Source organism: Esox lucius, chromosome 21, assembly GCF_011004845.1.
Source record: "Esox lucius isolate fEsoLuc1 chromosome 21, fEsoLuc1.pri, whole genome shotgun sequence".
NCBI classification, from domain to species: Eukaryota; Metazoa; Chordata; class Actinopteri; order Esociformes; family Esocidae; genus Esox; species Esox lucius.
Genome location: NC_047589.1, coordinates 9,625,286 through 9,641,482, shown reverse-complemented (window position 1 = coordinate 9,641,482; position 16,197 = coordinate 9,625,286). Strand labels below are relative to the sequence as shown.

At 41.8% G+C, this 16,197-nt stretch overlaps 1 protein-coding gene across 5 annotated transcripts in view; it reads right to left on the bottom strand.

The window, feature by feature from the left end:
- dlgap1b (discs, large (Drosophila) homolog-associated protein 1b) overlaps positions 1-16,197 on the bottom strand; it is a 134,682-nt gene that overhangs the window by 77,149 nt on the left and 41,336 nt on the right. For 4 of the 5 annotated variants that reach the window (XR_002195861.3, XM_020041938.3, XM_013139533.4 and 1 more), the window contains one exon: positions 9,283-9,367. The gene's annotated coding sequence lies outside the window, so the exon portion shown is untranslated. The remainder of the gene's footprint in view (positions 1-9,282; positions 9,368-16,197) is intronic. The other variant, XM_013139534.4, reaches the window with a different exon arrangement.

Here is a 16,197-nt window from a genome sequence, read left to right as displayed (position 1 = left end):
TACCTGGCTTAAAATGTCAGATCTACATCTTAACAATACCAAAACAGTCTGTATGTTCTTTTCTAAGAGGTCCACAAGTGTACAACAAGCTGGTGTTTTTATAGAAGGAGAAGAAATCATGGTAATGTCCGATTTTAAATACCTTGGTATTATTCTAGACTCTAATTTAACTTTTAAAAAGCATGTTAAAAAAGTGGCTAATAACATCAGATATAATATGGCTAACTTCAGACACATTAGGCCATATTTAACAACAGAGGCAGCCAAACTATTTATGCACATATCATACTGTTTCACAAGCTGGTCCCAAGCAAACATCACAACTCTTAAACAAATAGAAACTCTTTATAAACAAACTCTTTATAAACAAAAATATTAGATCGAAAACCTATCAGTCATCACCATTGCAATATTATTACTAAATACAACTTATTCAATTTTAACAGTTTTTTACATTATCTAGATGCCTGCCTCATTTTTAAAATTTTACATGGGCAGAAGAACAGCAGTGGTAGGGCAACTAGGGCAGCTACCAGGGGAGACTGTGTTGTACAGTATAGACAAAGTAAGTTTAGCCAAACAGTCTTCTCCGTACGGGCCTCAAATTATTGGAACTGTCTCCCTTACTGAACTCAGAGAGAGCACCAGCTACCTATCGTTTAAATTTAAACTTGAGAAATGGATTAAAAACACTCAAAACTGTACTCATCAGTAATAGGTACTGCCCATCTTTGTATTCTACTTATTAGCTAGCTAGTTTCTTAATTTGTCTGGTGTTTTTCATGTATTTTATTTGTGTACCATGATGTTGTGTTGACCTGCCAAGGGACTACAGATGAAAAATAGCTTCTTAGCTAACTCTGCCGCATTTACATTTTGAGTGTAAACAAAAAATGTTAATTAATCTGCATTGTCCCTTTTAAAAAAAATAAAAAAATAAAAGAAAGTCAAGAAAATCTATATATTAACGCAAATCAAATTGAGATAAAAAATAGATAAACATGCCCAAGTCTAGTCACTTCCGTCATGAAATAAAGTATGCATGTCCTCTACACTAACACCTCTCCATAGTGGGAGACAGTGGCATACCTCTTTTTAAGCCTTTTAAGTTAAAGATGATAAATTACAAGGCCTTAATAATTTAATCATTTTCAGTTTAACAATGAAATCTTCAGCAGTGTGTTGCAGTATGTGAATCTGGATTGATCTGGGACACCACATTCTGGAGAGAGAGAACTGCTGACAGCGTGATAAGAAAACCCTCTGCCCTTGGGAGTTTCCTTAACGTCGTTAGCTAGCAATTTGTGTATCCCCATTACATAAGCATATTTTACATAGCACAGGGTGTATCATTCGTCATCCTAGAAATGACCTTGATTTTTGGGGAAAAGTCACTAACACCACAATTCAACTACTATCACAATAAAACGACTAGCAGGAGGAGCTACATATTCTACCATTACAGATCATGAATTTGCGATACAGGGTTTTATACGTAGATTAATGCATTATTGTGTAACACTGAACACGTGTGTGGACGAATACATTCAAACCTCTCACGTAGAATCCTGACAGAAACCATATTTAACAACATCGCTGGACACACAGTACAGAAAATCCGGTCCGCCGGGTTTTGTATAGGCCTCTATTGGTGCGACTGTTGCAACGGAGTGCTTGGAATTGAACTGTGCAGTTAGACTAAGCCTTTTCTGTACAGTAACGTAACGTGCCCCTGTCTGAGGGTGTTAGCGTCAAATTGACAAGTGGGGCAAATGCAGACCCTGCAGGTTTCGCCTGCACTGTACGCAGCCCGGCTATCTGTGGTACTAACACGTGACTACCGATCAGCTTTGCAGCACATTGTGTTTGATCCAGGTCCAACAATGCATGCGGACCAGAGGCCCCCAGAAAGATAACAAATCGGTCCCCACTAGGTCATTTTGCCAGCCTATTTTCTGATTGAAGTAAGGGTTACGGCAAAATGTAATGTGGGCATAATGCTAGAACTGGGGTCGCTTTTAAGTTAAGGGGTTAGGTTTTTGATTAGGTGTCAGGTTAAGGTTAAGTTTAGGAATAAATGTTTGGTAATTAAGGTTAGGGTTAGGTAAAGGTTAGAGTTTTGGTTAAGGGATAGGGACAGATGTGTGCATGTGCAAACCAGAAGTTGAACGAGCCAGACTATGTATCCCAAATTGGATACTCTCCTCTTCAACAACTACATGGGGTCCTACATAGGTCCTGGTGAAAAGGAGTGCACTTTAATTGCTAATAGGGTGCTGTTTGATATGCAGATGTTGCTTATTCGTCCAATTTTCTGCCTGGTCCACTATGGGGGTGGGGGGGTGACGTATTGGGACAGACACTTGATGTCTGTGGGAGTAAGGACTAACCAAAAAGAGAGAAGAGTCTCCCTCAAACCACTGTCAGCTCACATGAGTCTGGGCAGACACAGATGAGACACGACAAGCACACACACACACACACACACACACGCACACACACACGGTGGAGATTTGCCAACATGCGGCCAGTGAGCAGGTGTCAGAACAGACCATATCAGGTGAGCAGTGACGGTTAGCAACTCACTCCTGGCTGACCTCAGATCAGACCACTCTCTGCATCCAAAATGGCACCCTATGTAGTTTATTGCTTTTGACCAGGCTCCTACTGAAGTAGTGCGCAATATAAGGGCTCAGGGTGCCCTTTGGGTCATGAAATGCCACCGAGGCCTTGAAAGTCACGCACAGTCCAAAAGTCCCTAAACCTCGGCATCAGCAGGACCTATGCTATGTTATGTCATCAAAAATGGATTCAGTTATGTCTCCTGTCAAGTCAGGCCCCCTCTCCCGCCTGTCATGTCCCTGTCGGGGGCGTGCTAAATTGACAGAAATTCCAAGCGGCTTTTCCCTCTGTGAATTTGGTGGCGGCAGATCACGATGTCAGCTCTGCTGTGAGCCGTGGTCAACGTGTCATTTCACATGGCGAGGCAGGGGAGACAGGATCCATTACGTCGGTGGCCTCATTACGTACAGTGTGGCCCATAAGTATTTGGACAGTGACACAGGTTTTTGTTGCTGCAAATCGTTTGCGTTTGAAGACGGCCTGAAGGCCGTGACCCGTGGACATCTCTAGATGTTGGGTGTCTTCCCTGGTGAGGCTCTGCCAGGTCTGGACGGCAGGATTCTTTACCTTCACTATGGTGAGGATTCTTTGGTCATCCGCGGTTAAGGCATTGCTTAGTTTAACAGGTCATTTGACATTGCTGAACTAACCAGTGCTTGCTTCCTTCTACTTAATGTATTGGTTTATCTGCGTCACAATGGGTTTTAGACACCTGCAACCAACTCTCAAATGCCAAGCGTAGAATCAAGACTAGATTTTAAAGGCACTAATGGACTAATGAAAACAAACCGCCTGCCTAATAAGAGACAGCTGAGAAGCCAAGTGCCCAAATAATTCTGGCACCCTTAAATGGAGGAAGTATAGGAATAAAACATGCTGTTTTTTGTAAATGGTTCATCAAAAAAAATAAAAAACTCTAAATGAAGTGTACTGTACTAACCCCATCATTATTGTATAATCTCAAACCTAAACTGCCGGAGTTTAAAGCCTAACTGGACACATACTCATGGACTGTACAGTAGTGTAAAGCTGACAGAGGAAAGGTTAGAGGGGAGGAAGAAGAGAATGGGTAGGAGGAGTTATAGGGGAAGTAGGAGGAGAAGCTGAGACAGGAGGAGAAAGAAGTGACACAGAGGGTTTGACCAGTCAAGGGACCAAGGCTCAGCAGATCTGAATGTCTGCAGAGAGATGTACCTACGTGCGGGCATGCCTTCCTGTCAAGCTGCGTGCCTTTCGTACCTACGTGCCGAAACGTCTTCCTGTCAAGCTGCGTGCCTTTCGTACCTACGTGCCGAAACGTCTTCCTGTCAAGCTGCGTACCTTTCGTACCCACGTGCCGGCATGTGTCTTCTTGTCATGCTGCGTACCTATCGCAAGTAAGAGGATGTGTCGAAGGAATATGGGCTTCTATGTAACCTCTGCCTTACTCTATGTGGTTTCCCCAGGCCTGTTCTTCAAGGTGCACCGATGTGACATCAGCCCCACTGTCTCCTCTAATGCATCCTGAGGCGCTGCGCTCACTCATTACTGCAGCAGGACAGAGGTTATGGAAGACAGGGAAGACAGAAGGGGCTGTTTTCTCCGCCGCTACGGCGGGAGCTAGGAGATTAAGGTTAGGCAGAGCGAGAGAGGCGACGATTTCAAAGAGTTTCACTGCTGACATATTCACATTATCATGCAAACACTCCTGCAATGGTTGAGATATCCTGAGGCAGGAAGAGGAGAGGAGCCAAATTTGTATAAAACCACAACAAAACTAGCCCGAGATTAGCTTTGTTCCCGCAGTACACCTGAAGCACTGCGTCACCGAATGCTGTATGACATTCACACACAGAAAACTGCTCCCGGCACAGTTTATGGACGCAGATCTTGATCAATGCATTTCAATGAGATTGCATTCTGAGTCCCACTCTGAATTACAATGAGACACAGAGAATGTCCGTTCCTTCACTCAAAGCTGTGCTCCTATATTTTATTCCAGTCCAACTGCAGCATTGTTTCTCATCCACGCCCGTTTTGTGTGATCTGTAAAAGAACTAAACAGTGGGTTGGATTGAAGTTAAAAATGTGTAGCACGTTTTCATTTCAGGTGCTGTTGTCCAAGGCTCACAAAGACAGGTAAAACACAGAGACAGGTAAAACACAGAGACATAAACACTGCAAAACAAACAAGAACGTCACTAGTCCTTTTGGAGTGCAAGCCCACTACAATTTACGACTACATAGGCGTTTTATGCACCAATAAAAATCAACTTGGTAGAGCTTGATGGTACTCTTTCTATGATAACAAGTAGAGACATACAGTCAGGTTAAACAGAGACAGATAGACAAAGACACATGAAGGAAAATTATACAGACAGACAGAGCAAATACAAAAAAACGTGAAGGTAAATTATAAAGACAGACAGAGTAAAGTACAAAGAGTGTAAAATATATTAGAATACAGTGACAGTAAATACAGAGAGACAGGTAAAATACCCTGAGACAAACAGAGTGAATACAGAGAGTCAAGTACAATACAGAGGCAGACCTATAGACAGACAGTGTAAAGACATATAGACAGGTTAAAAGTTGAAAAGGTTTTTTCCACTTTTACAGGCTTCTTGGGAAACCCAAAGAGGTTGAATTTGATCCTTTTCACCATACTAAACAGATACCGGGGGGCAACTGGTGTGGAACCTAATATTTTTTTAATCATATTCCAGGTATATTTCTGGATTAATTAATAAGTCTCATGTTTAGGATCCGAGACCTTAACCTAAAACCTAAACTTCATTACAGTGTGCTAATTTTCACCTACAATTATGTTTTAAAGACAAAATTATACTTTGGAGGAAGGGGAAAATTTTAATTAATCAACGTTTGCAAATTAGGCAATTATTTTGGTTTAATGAACAGTGATGCTTTAAGCCAAACTGGCTTTTGCGAGGAGTCTTCTGGTATTTTATTAATAATAAAAAACAAAAAAATATATACTTAGACCTCATTAATACTTAAATCATAAAAAACAATTAATTCAAACCCATTTAACTATGCATAGAATTTCTAATAGTTTGGGTATTTCAATAAATGTTCATTATCATACTCTCAAATGGCCAATTACAACTGGGTCTAGCTCCACGTTTAAATTTAACTGGAAGCATTGAAACAATGTGGCCTTTCCGCAATGTCTGCTTCCCAAACGATAACCAATTCATGGTGTAGGGCCCATAGGAATCTAGTCTACAGAGAAGAGGGTGTTATTTGGAACCCATACTAAACATGAAATCTCCAACCTTTTCAGTGTATGAGAGTAATTTCAAATAAACATGTTAATATGTTGTGAGCTACTCATTAGTTTCTTAGCCTTCAAACAGACACTTCTTGTCTTCTATAACCAGTCCCTACAGGGCCTTAAGTGTATAAGAGAAAGTACTGCACTGTTTTCCATCAAAATACAGGATAAAATGTAGGTTAACAAACAACTCATAAGGAGGGCCTTGTAAATTATACTGAAATGTTTTCCAAAGTCAAGTTCTCCAAAATGAAGTACAGCCTATGACCATGCGTAGTCAAGATTACACCCTATGAGCTGTGGACCAAAGTAGTGTTCTAAATAGGGAATACGCTGCCATTTAGGACTCTAATACTGGCAAACAGTATGACAGCAAATCTGCTCTGAGATAAACATGAGCAATGCCCCCCCTCCACTGGTGTGTTTACTGTGCACCTGGCTGTCCAATCACTGAGCAAAAATCAACCTGATTATTCTGGTCCTTTGTCCCCTCTGTCCTTTCCCAATCTCTGTCACCTCCTCCCCTGTATTCTGGGCTGATTCCCAAATGGCTCACTAAACAGCGCACTACTTCTAAACAGGGAACAGGGTGCTGCTTTGGACGTCCACTGCTTTGTACTGATTGCTAGTATCAGTTCTGAACAAGTTTCTCTTCCCATCAGCTGAGATCGGCTCTATCTGATCAGGCGTAGCAACGCTCCTATTTCCTGCTTAATCCATACCGGCACCCGTTTGATGTGGCAGTGGTTTCCACCGAAACACATCAGCCGAAAGCCGGTGATTCAGATGGTCTGGGCCAGGGTGATTCACTCTGTCACTCTCACGCTCACTCTCGCACTCTCTGTCGCTATCTCACTCACTCATTCACTCACACTCATGCACACACTCATTCGCTATCTCTCTCACTCACTCAATGATTTTTCTCTCTTTTAATAACTCTCTCACTCTATCCATTCCTGTAAACCTGAAAATCTCACACACACTCTTTGCTTACAGTCTGTTTTCCAGAGCATTGAAGCTTCTGAAATGGCCCTTTCATTCCAGTCAGCTTCATTATAGCTATTTTCAAATTGAATTCTTTAAAGGCTTTACATTCAGGGCTGGGGTCAATTCCATTTCAAGTTCACTCGATACAGGAAGTATCACAATTCTATTCAATGATTTTCAATGGGGAGGCTTTTGAATTTGTCTTTTTTGAATTGACTGGAATTTACATAATTGGAGTTTACCAGCGTTGGCCCATCGAAGAAGCCATTAGGGGCAAAGATCCAGTCTTGATTGTAAAAATGTATATGCATATTTTAACATATATAATTACTAATCTATATAATTTCAAGTAAATTCAGATTTGTGACATGGTCAATTATTTTAAATGTCTAGGGTACTGATGCTTAGTCTTTTATGTCTTCTTTTCTTTCTACAGAGTAGAAAACATTGACTCATTAAAATCACAAACAACTTGGAGCCTCTGGCTGGCAATCGTTGGCAGATCAAATCTGAGATTACAGAAATTCCTTGCCATTGTCTTTCAAATGAACTCATGACTAAATGGCCTGCCTAAGGCTGATAGCAGTCCTCTGGGTTGTGACAACTGCCAGAGATGTAAAAGCAGCCTGCCAAGTCCGGATAGCTGCCGTATAATGGCCGTTATCACACGTTAGATGTGAATTATGTCTTTAGCGGCAAACTTCAGTCCACCACTGGCGTTAGATATCCACAGCCTTGGGCACAGGGAAAGTGGAAAACAGCATGTGTGCAGGCATTTTTTGCAATACAAACAAACACATCACCAACACACCAGGTTTGCATTGCTTTTGGAGCAAAGCTGCCGTATAAGGGTCGACCGCTCTCACCACTGAAACGCAACTGCAGTGTTCACGTTTAATGCAGCGGAACATAGTACTAGCGTTCATATAGTCAATTCACATTTTTGTACACACCGATGTCACACATTGTCCACATATTTAACACCGTTCAAAACAACAGCCTAATGACTCGTCTGATGCTCCAAAATCTTTTCAACACCCATTTCATCCAAGCGCACCCAAACACAATTTGCACTATATGTACAGTATGTGAAAAACGTAAACACAACCAACCAGATACACAGTAGACATCAGTAACTCTCCAATGTCCCAGTGTAGGGGGCCTAATGTTTAATCTGGCCATGGTAACATATTCCTTATATACTTTACAATTCAGTCTGGACTACTATGGTCAAACAAAATGCACTACTGTGGGATGTTTGGACGACAGCCAAAGGCTGTTATAGGTCAATCCTGTTGGCAGCTGGGCACGTTCCATACTCTCTGACCCCACTAACCTTCCCAGCCAGCAAGGCTAAAAGCTGTACTAAGCCTCAGTGCAAACCCCCATAATGATTACAGCATTTGATCATCCACACGGACCCACACAGTGTTTGAAGTGGACTGAGATAGATGGCCATTTTGAGGGCCAGTACTTGTCATACTTTGGTCTCAGTACTCCAAAACTATTCTTTAAAAGGTGCCAGGACTCAGGCATCAGTACATTTGAGGTGACGCCAAAGTGTGGATAAGACCAAATCAAGCATAGCACGCAGTTCACAAAGGCCTTGGAAGTTCACAAACAACTGCTTTTATGTGTCTAGCTCACAGAATGGAACATTTAACTGTGACCTTTCTGATCTCTTCTCAATCTTCTGGAACATAACCAAAATCAGTTTAAGTACGGCGGGCAGCGAGTAGGCTAAACACTTTTCCCTCTTTCTTTTCAGTACAGACTTTTAGTACACGTTCAGTACAGACATCCAACATATGTTGTGCCGCCAAATATCATTAAATGTTCTGTACCGCGCAGTGGAAAGTCATGGCTATAGGAAAACTGCTGAGCAGACAAAACCGGCTGTTTCAGAGCAAATCTCAATCTTTCCCTCTCTGGTCCTTTCATCTCTCTATCTCCACTGTAGATAGTTCTTTTATTGTACCATCATTTTGTATTCATGGTTTATATTATATGTGAACCCCAGAAGGAGTAGCTGCTGCTTTTGGCGGTAGCTAATAGATAACCAGATAAAATCCTAAATCCTTTCTCTGCCTCGTACTCACTGTCGGACTCCTATTCTTCAATCTCTTCACCCTTTCCCTCCATCTCTCCTTCCCTCTCCCACCATTTCTTTTCTCTCCCTCGCTCTGAAAAACCAATCCAGTCTAACATAACAACTATAATAATAGTCTGAATGTGTACAGAATATGTGAGGTCTTCATAGAAAGACAGTGTGCTAAGGTACAGAGCAACAAATCAACATTCAGATTGAGAATGTGCATCTTTCTCCTATAAAATTGCTCTGGTGACCTTTTAATCTGTTGGATGCGTTGTAGTACAGTTATAAAACCTGTATAACTCACCCACTTTATTTTCTTCCCTTCCACATGATTAGGGCCCGGTGCTTTAGTCCAAGCCTGTTGTCCTCCATGCAAGGACAGGTCTTTACTGAAAATATAAAGGAAGAAAAACAACATTTAGAGAACATCATAAAACTGAAAAAAATAATAATAATACTCTTGTTCTTCGGCAATTATATTGCTCAGAGAATACGTTTTTGTTTTTTTTATCCTTGCTGCACGGTCTCAGTTCCCATTCCAAAAGTGTCTCTTCATAAATCCGCTAGAATTGGAAGCATGAAAAACAGAACATGAACAGAATTCGTCCTCTCCTTTAAAAGTTGCAACACCAGAGCAATCACTTCAATTTTAAGCTATTTGTGCTTCTTTTAATATATTAGGCGGTTGGGTCCTGCAGTCCCTTTTGAGGAACTCAGGATATGTTGCAAATGGCATCCTTATTTAGAGCACCAGGTTATGGATGAAAAGAGAAGAGCATGCATTTGAAATCCCTTCTCAGTCAATCCGTGCCCTTAGAAGACAGGGCGGTTTACAACATAATATGACTGATTTATCCTTGAGCAGTCTACAGGCTACCATCACTTACAGTTGATATAAAAAGTCTACACACCCCTATTAAAATGGCAGGTTCTTTTGATGTAAAAGAATGAGAAGATAAATAATGTCAGAACTTTTTCCACCTTTAATGTGACCTATAACTTGAACAATTCAATTGAAAAACTCACTGAAATCTTTGAGGAAAAAACAAACAAAAAAACCTAGCTTTAAGAGATCCCTCTGATGCTTTGGAAGCTCTCTGCGGACCATGGCTTTTGCTCTGAGATGCAACTAAGAAAATGTCAGGAAAATCCTAATAGAACAGCTGAACTTTATTTGTGATCACTTTTTAATGATGGCATGACTTCTATTTAACATGAGTTTGAATGTGATTGGTTAATTCTGAACACACTTATGCAACCAGATTATTGTGAGGCTCGAAGAATTCAGTTTGTTTTTCAATTGAATTGTTCACATAATTGGTCACATTAAAAGTGAAAAAAGTTCAGACATGATTTATCTTTGTCTCATTCTTTTACATCACAAAAACCTGGCATTTTAACAGGGTGTGTAGACTTTTTATATCCACTCTAAGTGATGGTAGCCTGTAGACTGCTATACAGGCTACCATCAGGCTCACAGGCAACCTAGTTATTTGAAATAGCCTTCCTCATGTTGCAAAATGTACACTCACCTAAAGGATTATTAGGAACACCTGTTCAATTTCTCATTAATGCAATTATCTAATCAACTGATCACATGGCAGTTGCTTCAATGCATTTAGGGGTGTGGTCCTGGTCAAGACAATCTCCTGAACTCCAAACTGAATTTCAGAATGGGAAAGTGATTTAAGCAATTTTGAGCGTGGCATGGTTGTTGGTGCCAGACGGGCCAGTCTGAGTATTTCACAATCTGCTCAGTTACTGGGATTTTCACGCACAACCATTTCTAGGGTTTACAAAAAATGGTGTGAAAAGGGAAAAACATCCAGTATGCAGCAGTCCTGTGGGGGCGAAAATGCCTTGTTGATGCTAGAGGTCAGAGGAGAATGGGCCGACTGATTCAAGCTGATAAAAGAGCAACTTTGACTGAAATAACCACTCATTACAACCGAGGTAGGCGGCAAAGCATTTGTGAAGCCACAACACGCACAACCTTGAGGCGGATGGGCTACAACACCAGAAGACCCCACCGGGTACCACTCATCTCCACTACAAATAGGAAAAAGAGGCTACAATTTGTACAAGCTCACCAAAATTGGACAGTTGCAGACTGGAAGAATGTTGCCTGGTCTGATGAGTCTCGATTTCTGTTGAGACATTCAGATGGTCAGAATTTGGCGTGAACAGAATGAGAACATGGATCCATCATGCCTTGTTACCACTGTGCAGGCTGGTGGTGGTGGTGTAATGGTGTGGGGGATGTTTTCTTGGCAGACTTTAGGCCCCTTAGTGCCAATTGGGCATTGTTTAAATGCCACAGCCTACCTGAGCATTGTTTCTGACCATGTCCATCCCTTTATGACCACCATGTACCCATCCTCTGATGGCTACTTCCAGCAGGATAATGCACCATGTCACAAAGCTCGAAAAATTTCAAATTGGTTTCTTGAACATGACAATGAGTTCACTGTACTGAAATGGCCCCCACAGTCACCAGATCTCAACCCAATAGAGCATCTTTGGGATGTGGTGGAACGGGTGCTTCGTGCCCTGGATGTGCATCCCACAAATCTCCATCAACTGCAAGATGCTATCCTATCAATATGGGCCAACATTTATAAAGAATGCTTTCAGCACCTTGTTGAATCAATGCCACGTAGAATTAAGGCAGTTCTGAAGGCGAAAGGGGGTCAAACACAGTATTAGTATGGTGTTCCTAATAATCCTTTAGGTGAGTGTATTTCATTGATCAGTTAATTAATTCAGTAAAAAATATAAGTCATTTTATTTTCAAACGTTAATACGCATTGGGACACCAGATATTTATATCCATGCATTTTTCTAATTAGAAAATATGGCTGTAAATGACAAAAGTTGACTTACAATATTAGTAAAAATATTTTACACATGCTTGAGTGTTTTTTTCCTTTTTCGATCAGAGCTGATGCAAAAAATAATTCAAAATTAGGTTTACACAACGTCCCACAGACCTGTCAAACACTCTTCTGCTCCAATGTGCTAGACATCCTGACTGATGGAAATGGACATAATTCACGTGGTATTTGTTGAGATAATTCTAACATTGGCGTAAAAATCCCTTATTCAGATTAGAACAAAATGATTTTAAAATCCAAATATTGTGCATAATGATAATTGTAATAAAAATAACTGTGATCTGGCTCAAATAATCATAAACAGGCAATTATTTAAATGCGACAGCCCAACCTGTGGCCAATTAAATTGAACACAATTTAGAAAGGTACAGTCCTGTCCCTTTAAATACTTAATTACACTTCACAGTGCATGTGAGAGTAGAAATCAAGCAATGAAGTCCAAGGAAGTCTTTGTGGACCTCCAGGTTAGAATTGTTGAGGCATAGGAATGTTATTAACAAAATTACTAAAGCAATGAAAGTTCCCAGGAGCACAATGAGCTCAATCATTGTGAAATGGAAGGAGTTTGAAACCACCAACTAAAAGAGCAGGAAGGGCCTTAGTCAAGAAGGTGACCAAGGACATAATGGCCGCTCTGACAGAGCATCAGAGTTTCTGAGCAGAGATTGAAGAACCTGCCAATAGGACAACCATCCCATCAGTCAGTCCTTTATGTTAAAGTGGCTATACAGAAGCCAATCCTGAGTATAGGTGCATAAGACATGCTGCCTGAAAAACTGAGAACATGAAGGAAAATATTCTCTGGTCTGATAAAAATGTATTAGGCCTGAATTCCAAAGACCAAGTCTGGTGAAAACAACTACTGCTTATCACTAGTACAACCCCTAAAATGAAGCATGGTGGTGGAAGTATCATGTCATGGGGATGCTTCTCAGCGGCAGTAACAAGGAGACTGTTTAGGTATCAGGGAAGGATGAACGGAACAAAATACAGAGAAGTCCTTGAAGAAAACCTGATCCAGAGGACCACATGGTTAAGCAGTGAAACAAATTTCATTAGAGAAAAATTTTCTTCATCTCCCTCTTCCACCTCCTCTCATTCACATTCTTCCTCTGCTTCAGATGTTGTCATCCATTGTTCCAAAACACTGGTGAATTTATCTGTGGCCCTTTTTATTCATGCCAACATCTTGATTGCTTGTTTAATAACTACAGTATGTTAGCAAGCGTTAATGCAACACCTCAACATTGTGTATCAATAGTCAGAATTGTGATGATTTGGTAAATTGAGTTTCAATATTTTTCAACATGACAACATGGTAACAATTGCTCTTTACAAAGAGTTGTGTGTAGTGTTAGAAATCAGCCGTTCGTATAGTGGTGAAATAATGATCACGTACCCAGTCGTCAAGGGAGAGAGTAATTCAATGATTTATTGCAGCATTCGATAGTCTATTGTTCATGATGTTAAAGACTCGATCTTATACACTCAATCTCAAAGAAACCTCCAGTCGTCCTTTACTTCATAGACATCGCAATCCAGAATACACAACACAGTACTGTAAGCCCATTGGCTGATGACTGTCACGCTTTCACTCAACGTGACTTCCTGTGTACGGATAAACCGATGTTCTGTTGTAATCTAAACATAACAAGCATACAATCATAGAATTCTACAGTAGGACTTAGCAAATGGTTTGGTGTTTTGTATTTTTTTGTATTGTTTGTTGAATCAGTTTAGAGTATGTTAACAATTGTAAAAGGAAATGTAAAGGCCTGCCATGGCCGCATTCGTTCAAATGTGTACACTCCCTCAAAATCATCTCTGTGGGTGGCTGTTTCTGTATCATCCGATCCCAGAAGAAATGTGACATGTTGATTAAACTGCCAGTGCCTGGTTAAACTGTAATGATATCTCTGTCTTTGATCCTGTGGCCCCATTTCCTTTCCCACCACCGCCCACTTAATTACAAGTACCCAGCCGAGCACTGACTACCTAGTGCCTGAACACCAAACAGCAACACATTCCCTGTAACAAGAGCTCCTTTTGACGGGAGGCACACTTCATAGGGGTGCCATTTTGGACTCAGCTACTTCCAAACAGGTGTTAGACGGGGGAGGGGAAGGGACGTGCGGTACAAATAGAAATCCATAAAATTTGCATCACTCCACCAGCACATTCACAACTCCTCCGGTTGCCAGATGAATACCTGTCAGTGAGTGGAGAGGTTTGTACAACAGAGTGTGTGAACTCATTAAGTGCGCCCTTCAGAGGCTTGCCACTGTCAACACCCAGCATTTACATGGAAAACAGACTCTCTCTACTGCACACGGAGGGTCAGTGTTGCACTTAATGTTAAGACCTGACACTCGCGGCGCTGTCACGGTTTCACCGGTTTTGGCGGGCTTGAGTAAGTTTCGGTTGTTCTACCGAGTGACTCAGCTCCAAAGTTAATGCGAAATAATTGGTATATACACCCATCTTCATGTTCTGTTAACAAAGTGCAATGCGCACACTGAAATGTTGGAGTACAATCATTGACATTATGTATCCACTGATTCGAGCTTCTCGTACACAGATGAACTAGACGTGGTGGACTGGTGCATATGACTCCGAACTTGGTGCCGTTTTAATCACCAAATATTTACACAAATCTGGAATTATTTTAATCACCAGAGATTATTCAGAATCAGATTTTTGGATGTGATTTATTCAGTTGCCTGTTAGTCTCTGTTTGGGTGTAATTTCAATGCATAAAATGTCCAATACCTGCTCATTTCACCAATCATTTCATGTATCATTTATCTGGCCTTATGAACTAAAAGGATAATGCCTAAAAACGGTAGCAGCTATAGGCAGTAGGTCAGATTAGGTTGCATCACAAATAACACCCGATTTGTTAGTACACTACATTCAACCAGGGCTCTGGTCGACTATATCGCACTACATAGGGAGTAGGTTGGCATTTGGGACCACGTTTACAATGACCTCAGTGGGTCTTACTGAATCATCATAGAAGAGGGCCTTGTCCATGGAGAAGCCTGTTAGAACAACCAAAGAGGCTGAATCTAAGCCCCCCCTCCCCCCTGTTTCCTGTCAATAACGCTCTGCTTTTTCACAGCCCTGCTAATCCTCTTTCTGACTCGCAACTTTTCATCATCGCAGCGGCTGGCCTCAAAACAATCAGGCTGTGGCGTGCACGCCTCGGGTGTGTCTGGTGTGTACATTCTCGGTTGCAATGTTGTTTAAATGTGCAACAGTATTCTCCAGAAAGTCCACCAGACTGACAGATGGAACAGACATACAGGCAGAGGCAGACAGGTGGACAGACATACAGGCAGAGGCAGACAGGTGGACAGACATACAGGCAGAGGCAGACAGGTGGACAGACATACAGGCAGAGGCAGATAGATGGACAGACATACAGGCAGAGGCATATAGATGGACAGACAAATAGGCAGAGGCAGACAGATGGACAGACATACAGGCAGAGGCAGACAGGTGGACAGACATACAGGCAGAGGCAGACAGGTGGACAGACATACAGGCAGAGGCAGACAGATGGACAGACATACAGGCAGAGGCAGACAGATGGACAGACATGCAGGCAGAGGCAGACAGATGGACAGACATACAGGCAGAGGCAGACAGAGGGACAGACATGCAGGCAGAGGCAGACAGATGGACAGACGGAACAGGCAGAGGCAGACAGATGGACATACATGCAGGCAGAGGCTGACAGATGGACAGATGGAACAGGTGAAAGGATAGATGAACTGACAGTAAGACAGACAGTCATATGGACAAACAGACAGACAATCATACGGACAAACAGACAGACAGTCATATGGACAAACAGACTATAGTAATGCACAGAGGGATTCAGAACAATATAATGCTCTGTGAAATCCTGAAGTCATAATAAATTGACCTGCACTACTCCAGCACTGACCACAAGGTGAACAACTGCCCACATCCTTATCCTGCAGTATAAAAAGGTTATGGAATGCACTGCTACCAAATTCCTGAAGTTCGAATAATGTGCCTTTGAATCTGAGCAGGCCACTCCAGCTGTACACTGGGGAGATTATGCAAAATGCCTGCTGCCTATCCGTGAAGGCAAGCTCAGGCCTGGTTCTGGTGACTTGTTATTGGCGTAGCCTTGCCGGGCATTGGGGGTTAATCCAGCTGTAGGGTAGGGAGTGTCTGATCCTAGTCCCATCGGTAGCCTTGAAGACTCTAAACAGTCTAAATGACCATCTCCACTTGGCTAGCCTGGAAATCGCGCCTCACAGGTCAACATCCCCCCAAGCGAGTCTCATCTT